Source organism: Carassius gibelio, chromosome B24 (genome assembly GCF_023724105.1).
Source record: "Carassius gibelio isolate Cgi1373 ecotype wild population from Czech Republic chromosome B24, carGib1.2-hapl.c, whole genome shotgun sequence".
Classification (NCBI taxonomy): domain Eukaryota; kingdom Metazoa; phylum Chordata; class Actinopteri; order Cypriniformes; family Cyprinidae; genus Carassius; species Carassius gibelio.
This window is the reverse complement of record NC_068419.1, coordinates 22887011-22899435: the sequence shown is the minus strand read 5'-3', so window position 1 is coordinate 22899435 and position 12425 is coordinate 22887011.

The window sequence follows — 12425 nt, the reverse complement described above, 5'->3', positions numbered from 1 at the left end:
TAATCTCTCTTTCGTGCTTTTAATTATTCAACATAAAGTTAGAATATGACAGACACATTAAATCTGTCACATGTAATGACTCCTCAATGAATTTTGCTTAAGAAAACATGAAGCTTTGTGCTCTAAATTCTATAGTGTGCAATGACGTGCTTAGGGGAGAAGATCTCGCTGTTAAAAAGCAATTACAGAGTTTTCACAGACAGCATGTGTGAATGTAAGGCATCCTTTTTGTAGCGTTTGATTTTTAGATTTATTTCAAACAACTTATATGATATATGATGAGTGACTACTGATACTGATATAACAAATGATTTAAATGACAATTAAATAAAGAATTCTGTTCAATTTAGAGAATATTATATAAAAAAAATCAGCAATAGAACAAATGTGTTTCATGATGTTATGTTTGTATAACTGGTTTTGTTCAAGTCAAAAATATGATTTTGTGACTAAATAAACCTACATTACATTTCATACAACAATGAAGTCATTTTCAAATGTAAACACTACACGTATGTCTTTACTTTTGTGCATCACAGTTAGTGATAAACATTTACTTGGATGCAGAAGTTAATAAAACCTGTTTCGCAAATGTTTGCAGAGAACAAAAAGAAAAGGATCCTCTCTTTTGTCAAACACACACCAGTACAAATGTTAGCACTTCATAGTGATAATTACGCTTACAACATCATCCATGTCATACTACTGTTTGAAATGATGCAACCTTTTTTTATTATTATATTAGTATTTGTACAATGGCAAGAAAATAAACAGGATGCTTAACAGGATGGAAATAAAGATGTAAAATTACAGTTCCTTAAGCTTACACAAGGACATTTAATTAGATATGTTTCAGTTGTTTTCTTAGGGAACTGGGGTATATTTGTAACAATAGCCAAAAATACATTGTATGGGTCAAAATCATTGAGTTTCCTTGTATGCCAAAAAGCATTAGAACATTAAGTAAAGATTATGTTCCATGAAGATATTTAGAAAATGTCCTACTGTAAATATATAAAAACTTAATTTTTGATAAGTAGTTTACTTTAAACAGCTCTAAAGACGATATTCTCAACATTTAGATTTTTTGCACGCTCAGATTCCAGATTTTCAAATAGTTCTATATCGGCCAAATATTTTCCTATCCTAACAAACCATATATCAATTGAAAACATATTTATTCAGCTGTCAGATTTTCTATAAATCTCAGTTTTGAATAATTGACCCTTTGACTGGTTTTGTGGTCCAGGGTCACATTTGTTCAAATGTGGAGACTGTTGTATTATAGGATTCTGTTGTTTTATATAATAGAATCAAATGTTTTAAAGTCACACAAACCAACTAAAAGCAGGAAACATCACAGAAATGTAGAACACAGAAAGGTTTTTTTTTTTTTTTTATGTATTTATTTTTTTTTTTTTTACCAAAGCCATGCCATTTTCTAGAGGATTTGGATATCTCAATGGATATTATAAGAGTTAGTTTGTTTTGTTAGTGACATGTATCTAACCAATGTCTAACATGATGAAAAAAAAAACATGTTAATAATTAAACGCTATAAAGTGTTCCATAGTTATCCCAAAATCCCCAAGAAAAAAATGTATTCTGTTTTCTTAATAAATGCCAGTTTTCAATACAGCAGAATGAGACTACAAAAATATGTACATATAGTGAGTTTAACAATATATTTTAACAGGGACGTGTAAAAATGTACTGCAAAGGAATGAGCCAACAGCACATTATTGTACTGATGTTACAGTCTTGAATTAATCATGATTACATGCATTTTCCCACCTAATACTGATGATTAATGATAATTCCACACACCACGCTTATGCAATGCATAATGTGTTACAATGAACCACAATTGTCTGAGTTCAGACTGTAATTAAATTAATTAAGGAATAAGCTAATGTTTGACCGTAAGGAATACTCCGGGGTTTGGCGAGTTCAGAAGACCTTTAGTTCAGTTCCTGAAGGAGTTTGATCCTCAGCTTGAACAAAGTAACCAGGTCAAGATCACAAACTCACTTTGAGAAAGAAGACAGTTTTGTGGGCGCGATTGCGACACAGGTTCATTATTAAACTTGGCAAGAGAACAATCGCTTCACTGAGGTGATCCAGTTTCAGCCAGTAAGACACCTATGACAACAGGAGGAAGATTCCCTTATGTAATTAGCCAGCGTATTAATTTACTGGAAAACAGTGCTTTCTAAACAGACTTAATTATATTCTTGCACTTAATTATATTTGGTTTGTTTTAGAGTCACAGATGGAAAAACATATTTATTTTGGGAGATAAAAGTCCACCTGGGACAGAGAGAGGTCTCAGCAGGGCTGTGAGCCGTCTGCTAGGAATTTACTGGATTAGCTCAGTCACTAAATGTGAGATGAACCGTGTTGTCAATCAGCCCGAGGGCCCAGAAAGAGAGCTGGAGCTGTCAATCAAAGTCTGGCCTTCAATCGCTTCATTCACGAAGCCTCTAAATTCACTGCTGCTGATGAGTGTGGCATCTCGGAGCCGAAGCCTGCCAGGACTGAAAAACTCGCAGCAAATTCACAGCTCGCTCTTATCTTTGCTTTTCTTTTCTTTCAGGTTTCAGTTTTCTCTAAATTCCAAAAAGAAATAAAAGTCTTCTTTGTGTTTTTGTTTGATATGTATTATTTGAGATATTTTACAGTGTGATTCTAATCATGGTTTATTAAGCATACTAATAATAATAATCAGCAAAAAATAATTAAAACAAATGCTGATAACACTAGCACTGTCTATTCTAAATCTAATGTTAAATTTAGACATGCACTATATTCATTTAACTTCTTGTTTTCTTTAAAAGAAAAAAAAAAACTAACGCTAGCTTCTTTATTCTTATTGTATTCTTGATATTTTATTTATTTTATTCATTATACAATTAACAAAAAGCAAAAAAGGCCTCTAACACCAGCTTGCTTTATTGTTTTTCTATTCTATCTGTTTTCTTAAAAAAAAAAAAATTGCGTTAGGCTGACAATTGTGATAGCACTTGCATATTGCTCTTTTGTTGTATTTGATTGCTTCCATTGTCCTCATTTGTTATTTGCTTTCAATAGAAGCACTAAATGTAATGTATCAAAGAGGATTAAATAAATACAACATTGCATTTGGTACATTCCCTAAAAAAAAAAAAAAATTAAATACAAATATTAGATTTTTTTTTTTTTTTTTTTTTTTTTTTTTTTTTTTTAGCTATAACATTAAGAGACAAATCTTTTATGAACTCCAAGGTTGTTAAGCAATGATATATGCTTTTGTAGAAGCCACAAGGCAACATTTTTTTTTTTTTTTTTTTTTTTTTTAATGGGTACAGGGAATTGCAGCAACGGTCACCACCCAGAGGGAAACACTTGTAATAAGCATTTCAGTGCAATCAACATTCGGGTCAATCAGCTATGCAGAAGGACTATTCGGTACACTTTCAGCAAAAAAGAAAAAAGAACAAAAGGTGTCAAAAGGTGTCATTGGAGTTGTACCCATTAAAAACAGTACAGGTATAAACTTTATGGTTAAATACCTTTTACAAAAGGTACAAAAGGTACCAGTATTTGCACTTTTTTTGAATGTAGAATGATTTGTATATTGAACATGTCAACCATAGCGCAATGACGTGCGGATTATCGAGATTTGCCCTGAATGTCCTGATTAGCTCTCTTGCATACCATTTAACACTTTCAAAAATGTCCTGGTTTTATTTAGTTCAGTGGGTTTCCTAATGACACTTCCTGAAACCATTCAAAATGATTAAACCCAGAGGAATATTTACTGTAGATGCATACAAAGCCCTCATGTTTGAATAATCCGATCATGACAGCTAAAGCACATGCCCATCCAGCATTTGCTTTCTTGCAAATCAGAGGCACAAAAAGAAAGGGTCCAAGAGCGGGGTTGTCTAATGTTGTTGTGCATTCCGTGCGGGAGCGGTGTTTGGAATAAGCTCCATGCAGTCATTGGTCTTCCAGATCTGTGTGTGACACCTCATGCCCCCCAGTGCAGTCTATTTAGCTGCAGTTCTGATCAGCATCTTTATACACTATCAGCCCTGGGCTGCAATTTCTGCAGGATGCTTTTATAAATGAACATAATCAGAGGTGAGCCGGCACTCTCTGATTGCAGCAGGAAACAGAGCTGAGAAACTTTACTGGATTATGATGCCACTTGAGAACTGAGCGCGCGCACATGTGCTACTGCTGGCCTACAATGCAGTCCTTTTGCTATTGGCATTCTGCGCCTGCACTTTGTCTTATTTCACTAAAATAATATAATTGTCCCTCATTTTATTGCTTGTAAAGCCATCTCCTTTCCGCAGGCGATGTAGGTGATCAATGTACCGTCTAAATGAATCAATTCTTGCAGGAATACTGTTTGTTTGGAAAATGATCCTGACCAGGACAGGGGGGACGATTGTGCTTGTATTAGTTTAGTGGCTTGGGTTTTCATGTTCGCCCACAATGCATCGGGAATGACTCCATTTTTCATGTTATGAGTATTTTATACAGCAGCCTCTCCGTGTAATACACTATATAAGTCATTACTTAAATAGAATAAATAGACGTGTTTGTTAGTCTTGGCGTGCCACGAGCCCATCGGCCTTCACTTGAGCTATGAGAGGAAATAAGAACTCAGTGAACTAGCAGCACTGAAGTGCCATCAGCTTCACACATACACGCTTATCGGAGCGATTGTAATGGTGACACGCAGACTGATGCTTTATCTTGTCTTAATTCTGTGGGTTATATGGAGGTAATCCATCATGATCGGACTACGCAAACTGAAAAAAGCCATGTTGTAATACTTAAATGTGCATTTGGAGTGTGTGCTCCAAAAAAAAAAAAAAAAAAAGTAATGAATAGACTAATAAATGTATGTATGTTTGCATGTGTGTATACTAGTGATATCCAACGATTAATTGCGATCAATTGCATCCAAAATAAAAGTTTTTGTTTACATAATATGTGTGTGTACTACATATTTATTTTGTATGTATAAATACACACACATGCATGTATATATTTAAGAAACATGTTATATTTGTATATTAAATATATTTATGTATAATTTAAATTACATAAATATAAATATATACATGTTAATATTTTCAAAATATATACTGTATGAGTGCGTATTTATATATACATAATAAATATACACAGTACACACACACGTCAACAAAAACTTTTATTTTGGATGCGATTTGGAAAGCACTAAAGAGTTGTGGAGTGGCGATGGCTGATACAGTGATACCTGCTACAATTTAATTGTATTAATTTAGATGTATGCTGACATTAAACAAATAGGTTTTACTCAAATCCCTAAAAATGTTTAAGAAGAGAGATGAGTCAAAGGGGAAATCAGATATTGGTTGTTGCTAATAATCTCTAAATGGTCAAATATCAGCTGATTATTTAACCTGTCGGAATGTTTTTGTTGTTGTTGTTTCTTTTACATTTGCCATTTGTAAATCAAAATGTGTTAATTCTAAACTTTCTATTATATATTTATATACATACAGTATGTAAGTATGAAAAGTGAAGTGACGTGTGGCCAAGTGTGGTGGCCCATACTCAAAATTTGTGCTCTTCATTTAACTCATCCAAGTGCACACAGATAGTAATTTAAATAAAAAAAAAATAAATAAATAAATACATTTATTCATTTAGCAAACGCTTTTATCCAAAGCAACTTACAGTGCATTCAGGCTATCAATATTTACCTATCATGTGTTCCCGGGGAATCGAACCCCCAACCTTGATATACCAATGCTTTACAAATTGAGCACTACAATACACAAGTATTCTCACCTCATTTTAAGCACATTTTATTTTAAATTTGTATTGTATGCAGTGTGTGTGTGTTGTGTTGTCACTTGATTTTCAGTGTAAAATGTCTCCTCGAAAGACGTCACTTTGGATAAAAGCGTCTGCAAAATGGCTAAATGTAAATCTAAATACTGCAATAGAGCATGTCAAATTCTTTAAGCCTTATCAACTTATCCAATTCAAATCACTAAATGCACAAAAATGACTGGAGAAATTAAAGTTATTGATTTGCTCTTGTGTTGGTGATTGCACATTTATACCTTCAGAATGACTTTAAGTGTGTTTTATTCAAACAGTCAAACAAACCCTGTATAATATTGTTGTTGCACATGATGTTAAACATTTCCCTTGTTTATAAAGTTATATATCCTCACCCTCTCTCCATCGCATTGTGCCGTCCACTCGCTCTTGGAGTAGCACAGGAAGTGAAACTGTAACTCAGAGTTCACATGTAATTGGTTACGGTCACGCTACCCAAACAGGAAGGAATCTGTAACTGATTAGAATTCTTCCTCCTGCAATAATAGTCCCAAAATTAATTATACTCCGGCTCTATTCCCACTATTTCTTTTCCTGTTTTGAAGCTGCTTCATAGAGCACAAATCCCAAGACTGCAAAGCCAACAGACAGACATCTATCACCAGAACAGACAGACGGACAATCTGCATTCAGCCAAAAAGCACTCAACACGCTCATGTAACACGCTTGGCTCATGGGTTAGTTCATGCTTATGCTTATGTTATGAAGCTGTATTCATGAGAAGTTAAAATACGGGATCAATTTGACTTTCGAAAATGCATTTATCATAAAGGAATAGCATTATAGAAACTGGTAAGCACTTGTGTCTTGAGTTATTGTGTGAGCAGGAATAGCCAGCTGTGTCAGTAGATTGTCAAATCACAAACTCTGACTGTTATATAGTAAAACATATTATGCACATAGTATATTAAATATGCTACGGAGTCAATCGATCATTTTTTTTTTCTTACATTTTGAGAATTGTGACCGGAGATTATTCTATTGTTCTCACATCCTGGCTGCAGTAATCGGATTGCGATGGAAATGCAAACAAGATTTATGATGACAGGCTGGTTTGGGGATGTGGAATTGCTATTAGAATGTTTTTCCTTATATGTTATTTCTGGTAATGAAGTACTTTTTGTCCTCAAAGATATAAAGAGTCAATGTGGACATGTTTTACACAGTCAAATGGTAAATCAAATTCAAATTTGGGAAAATGTAAGCTATTACGCAAAACAGAACAGCTAGTGTAAGGAAATATGTACAATATACATGTACAGTATACACATGATCTTATAAAATATTAAGATTTTGAAAAATATATTGAGTAAAATAGTGTTATAATTGCACATAAAAATAAGCTATAAAAAAATGTTTTTACCCACATGACATTTGATATAAAATACAATGTACATCATGAGGTTTTACAAACAAAATGTAGAAGAAAAAAAAACACCAACAAAACATAGAATTGCTATTTGCCTTTTTTATTGGGTTAGTTTCATTTTACATTTCATTATACAGGTGTTCAAATGAATCAAATACAATTAATTAAAGCCTCATCATAATTAAACCCTCATTTATTTAGTTCATATTCAGAGGAATAGTCTCTTTTTTCATAAATGTTTAAGCGTCTTCCTATAAATTAAATAAAATATTACAGATGTATTATCATTGTACCATGTCAAATATATATTTTATGTTTTACTGTTCATTTTTTGCTTAATGAAACAAAAACATTGTAAAATGTTAGCAGTAACAAAACAAATCAAATCACGTGGAGTATTTATATCACTCTAGTTGTTCTTAATGTTTAAAAAAGCACTTATGTTTAACATATGTGTAAACATCTGCAAACAGCTCAACGGTCTACATGTCTAAGCGGCGCATGTAACGTAAGTCAGATTGTCAGAGATAACCGGTTATTTCAGCTGATGTATACTGACTTTACAAAAACAGACCATCATGTATCCATTTCCTGTATATTACAGAAGCATTTATGTTAGCAAAAAAATCAAATAAATAAATAATTCAATCTCACACAACATTGAAAATCATCACTTACCGGTGCTTTACTTTACCTAAACAGCTCTTTCAGCATGTGTTGTCTGTCATTGGGGTTGAAAATTGGAGAATGGGTTGGAAATTGGAACCATCTCGAATGCAGTCCTGGAGAGAGGAAAACAAACTTAAATGAGATCATGCCTGCCAAGACGCATTTCACCAAAGGGCAGAGAGGAAGTAGGAGATAACGCAAAGGAGAAGCCAATTAATGCTGATCTGTTAAGATTGTTTTGTATACGATATGTGTGTGTGTGTGTGTGCGCGTGTGTGTGTGCTTCAGAGCATACAAATAAAAAGTACTATTGATTAATGTTTTCGCTCTCTAAAAAAGCCCCTATATCAGTCTCTGTGTTTGTTTTTCTTCTTTCCTTTTTCTTAACTATTACTCTGTGAGAAAATAAAATGAGTAAATCTGAGAAGGTTTCACGTGTCTGCTGTTGATATTTGTGTGTCAAGAGCTGATATCCAATAGCTGATCTATCATAATGTGTTTTAGATGTGGTATACCACAAATCCATCACTCATGAGCTATTCGGAGTATTGAATTTCAGTGAGGAATCTTAACAAGCTCAACTTTTACTTCAAAGAAAGTCTTATTAGGGAGATGTGATGATATGATGTTATATTAACAATAAAAGACTAAATTGCAATCAAAACTGAATGTGAACTAGGGTCAGCAGATGACTTCTCTCTATAGTATATCATGGAAAATGCAGGGTGGAAAAATATAAAGCTGTATTAAACTTTATTGTTTTGATGATTCAAATAATTTTCTGTCTTTTGTTACCCATAAGACCACATCCATGGTTCCTAGATATTCTGGTCTGGATATGGCTTGGGTTACTCCTTTAATGGAAGTCATTTTTTGTTTATTTTTTTATTCCTTTAATTATCAATAAAACTTAATTCAGATGAGAAACTGAAGTGATTTGTCACGGTGTCTGTTTTTCTGAATTTATGCAGTTCTGTAACTGACTTCGAAGTCTTCAAAGTTCAGTTTACGTACATCTTCCTAGAGTGTGGATCCACCTGCCCAAGAATCCACAACGTTCAGTAATAAAAGAGAGCGATTCTCCGAGTTCACATTGGCGGTGAAGAAAATGTGGACGGGTAAGAGTAGATGTGTCTGCTGATGTTGATTCAGTTTAACTTACTTTTACCCTCGCAGGTATTTAACCCAGTGAAAGTTACTGAAAGACTGTGATCAAGATATGCACTGCACGCCAGAGGATGAACACAGACGGGAACATGAGAACAAATGGAGCTACCAGCACCTGTCAGGAAGGAAGCATGTGCCCTACAGAGAAGAAAGACAAGATAGACAGGCCTTCCGACTAACACACACACACACACACACACACACACACACATACACACACTATTCTATTGCCAGCTACCCTTCGTCAAATTTTGACACCAAAGGGTTCTTGTGTCAGACCTTCATTACACACACACTGTTCTCCCACAATTCTCTATTTTCAGAGATCTGACACTTTGACTTAGATTTGAAATGCATTACTTTATACTGACAACATTTATTCTGCAGAAATATGATAATAACCACAAATTGGCATTCCTTTTAATTGTATTTAGCATTTTTTAAATGGTCATAACACAAAGGTTTTTTTTTTTCTTTTTATTTTCTTTTTTAAATCAAACAGTATTTTTAAGGTTTGTTATATTCAATATATATAAAAAAAAAATTCAAGACTTGTTTCTGAATATGATCAACAGAGTTTGTTTTTATGTATTAATAAAAAAAAAGAAAAAGAAAAGAAAAGATCTAGAAAGCAACACCTTAAATCATCTTTGATTCAGTAGATTTTATTACATACAGGACTTGACAAATAGAATGTGTCAACACTTGCATAAAGTTTATTAATATTATTAATGGAAATAATTCAGTGCTAACAATAGAATCTAGCATTATTTTAAGATTATGGTACTGTAGATGTCTAGTTTGCCACTTCCAGTATACCAGAGCCACAAAAATCATAGTAATATTATAACTACCGACAGTCTGTTGCAAGTCCAGAAATAATGAAATATCGAGGCCTTTTTGAAAAGTAGAAAGAATACAATATTTATTGCAATATGTGACCCGGGACCACAAAACCAGTCATAAGTGTCAATTTTTCAAAATTGAGATTTATACATTATCTGAAAGCTGAATAAATAAGCTTTCCGTTGATGTATGGTTTATTAGGGTCTGACAATATTTGACCGAGATACAACTATTTGAAAATCTGAAATCTGAGATTTTTGCACAAAAAAAAAAAAAAAAAAAATCTAAATATTGAGAAAATCACCTTTAAAGTTGTCCAAATGAAGTCCTTAACAATGCATATTACCGATCAAAAATTACGTTTTATTACATTTATGGTAAGACATTTACAAAATATATTCATGGAACATATGATACAATGATTTTTTGGCATAAATTAAAAATGTATAATTTTGACCCATACAATGTATTTTTGGCTATTGCTACAATTATACCCCAGAGACTTAAGACTGGTTTTGTGGTCCAGGGTCACATATAATTATATCCAGTATCCACTGATAATCAAAATAAATGCATTTAAATAAAGTACAAACTACAGAAATAAGAATAAAAGACGGGGGGGGGGGGGGGGGGGGGGGGGACATACATCATTCATCAATGTTAAATTAAATGTTTATATTCAGTCACTTGTCAAGATTACAGTTCATCTTTGAAAATTGTCTTTTGTAAAATGTCAATGCCATTAAATTCACAAAATGCATCAGAATGATGACAATGTTTGCCTAGCTGCTGCATGAATCAATAATGAATCAGTCAATAAAGAAATACATAATATAATACATATAAAAATCTTAATCATTACATAAAAATGCTTTATTTATTTGTTATATGTTACATACAACAATATTGTAATAAAATAATCCTGAGAATTAAAACACAGTATTGAATGCATTAATGTATTATTAATATTTAAACTAAAATCATCAGAGTCTGTCATTAGAACTCATAAAATCTATAAGAATCATCTCACAGAGTTTGTAGTGTTTTAAGTGATAATTATAATAAATTATTTATGATTTCATATGGATTCACTGCAGTAGCATACTGGATCATTTACAGTTTCTTAGAAGTGGTTAGGACTAAAATTTACACACATAAAATGATTCTGAATATTTTTCCACATTGTGATACCGTGTGTGTGTGTGTGTGTGTGTGTGTGTGTAGATGGCTCTCCGTGCTGATGTCCCACCGTGAGATGGAGAAGGCTTTAAAATACTGTCTGTGTGAAATGTAAAATTTATGAATCCCCCCCATGTCCCTGCTTGATTTATGTGAAATAATAATACACTATTTAATGCTTAAACATGGCTGCGAGCAATCTGTGGCTATCAAGATGTACAATGGAGTAATGGCTGCAAAAGACAAATCACCCTGTGCACTGAGGATGCTTGTTTAAAGGTGCACGGCAGATATATTAAACTATATGTAATTGTACACTAACTCCACGCTGTAGGCAGAGAGAGACAGAGAGATGCAGATGGTCATTAATATAGTGAGAGTGAGACAAGGGGGTGGACACATCTCAGACGGGCTCATCTCTCACGATGCCGTCTACAGACGTCTGTTTACTCTTAGTGAGGAAACTCTACTTGTAAAAATTCTTTTTTACAAAAATAAACCTTTTTACATCAATAAGAACCATAGTTGGGGGAGGGGGTATGTAAACATATATAATATGAATTTTTACAATAAGTCTGAGCATTCTGAGATGATTTAAGAGCAGAAATGAAACCTTATTAGGAAATCTTACTTTAAAAACTTTTTTTACATTGTCGTATTGTGGTGCGTCTACTTTTCTAGGCATGAGAAGTTGGTACTGCATTAAGATTATGGCTACTTTCTGAAAAGCTAAAAGATAGATGCATAATACCTGCACAGAATTTAGCATTCATTTCAATGGCAGCTGCTTGGCTGACGCAGGCCCCTCTGGATGGATGCGATCTGACATCTGTCAATTTTGCTTAAACAAAACATCAGGTTTTTAATCCAATTTTCATGCGTTTAGGGGTCCACTGTGAAAACTTTAATATAATATAATATAATATAATATAATATAATATAATATAATATAATATAATATAATATAATATAATATAATATAATATAATATAATATAATATGAGAATATGTTTTGTGTACGTTTTATATACTTGGGACAACTGACACATGTTAACCAGAAACACTTAATATTCACATGTTAGTTATGTCATGACCCTTTCTGATATCATTGTGCATATTGTGCAAAAGTTACCAAGTTTATCATCTTTACTCCATTTTCTGAGTTTAAATGTTGGGTAGAACTTAGTAAACTCTAAGTATGTGACTCTCAATTCACCATTGTAAGTGCAGTTCTGTAAACATTATGTTTATCTTTTTACAGACCGAGGGATGTCATATTTATTTTTCATTTATTCTCATCATT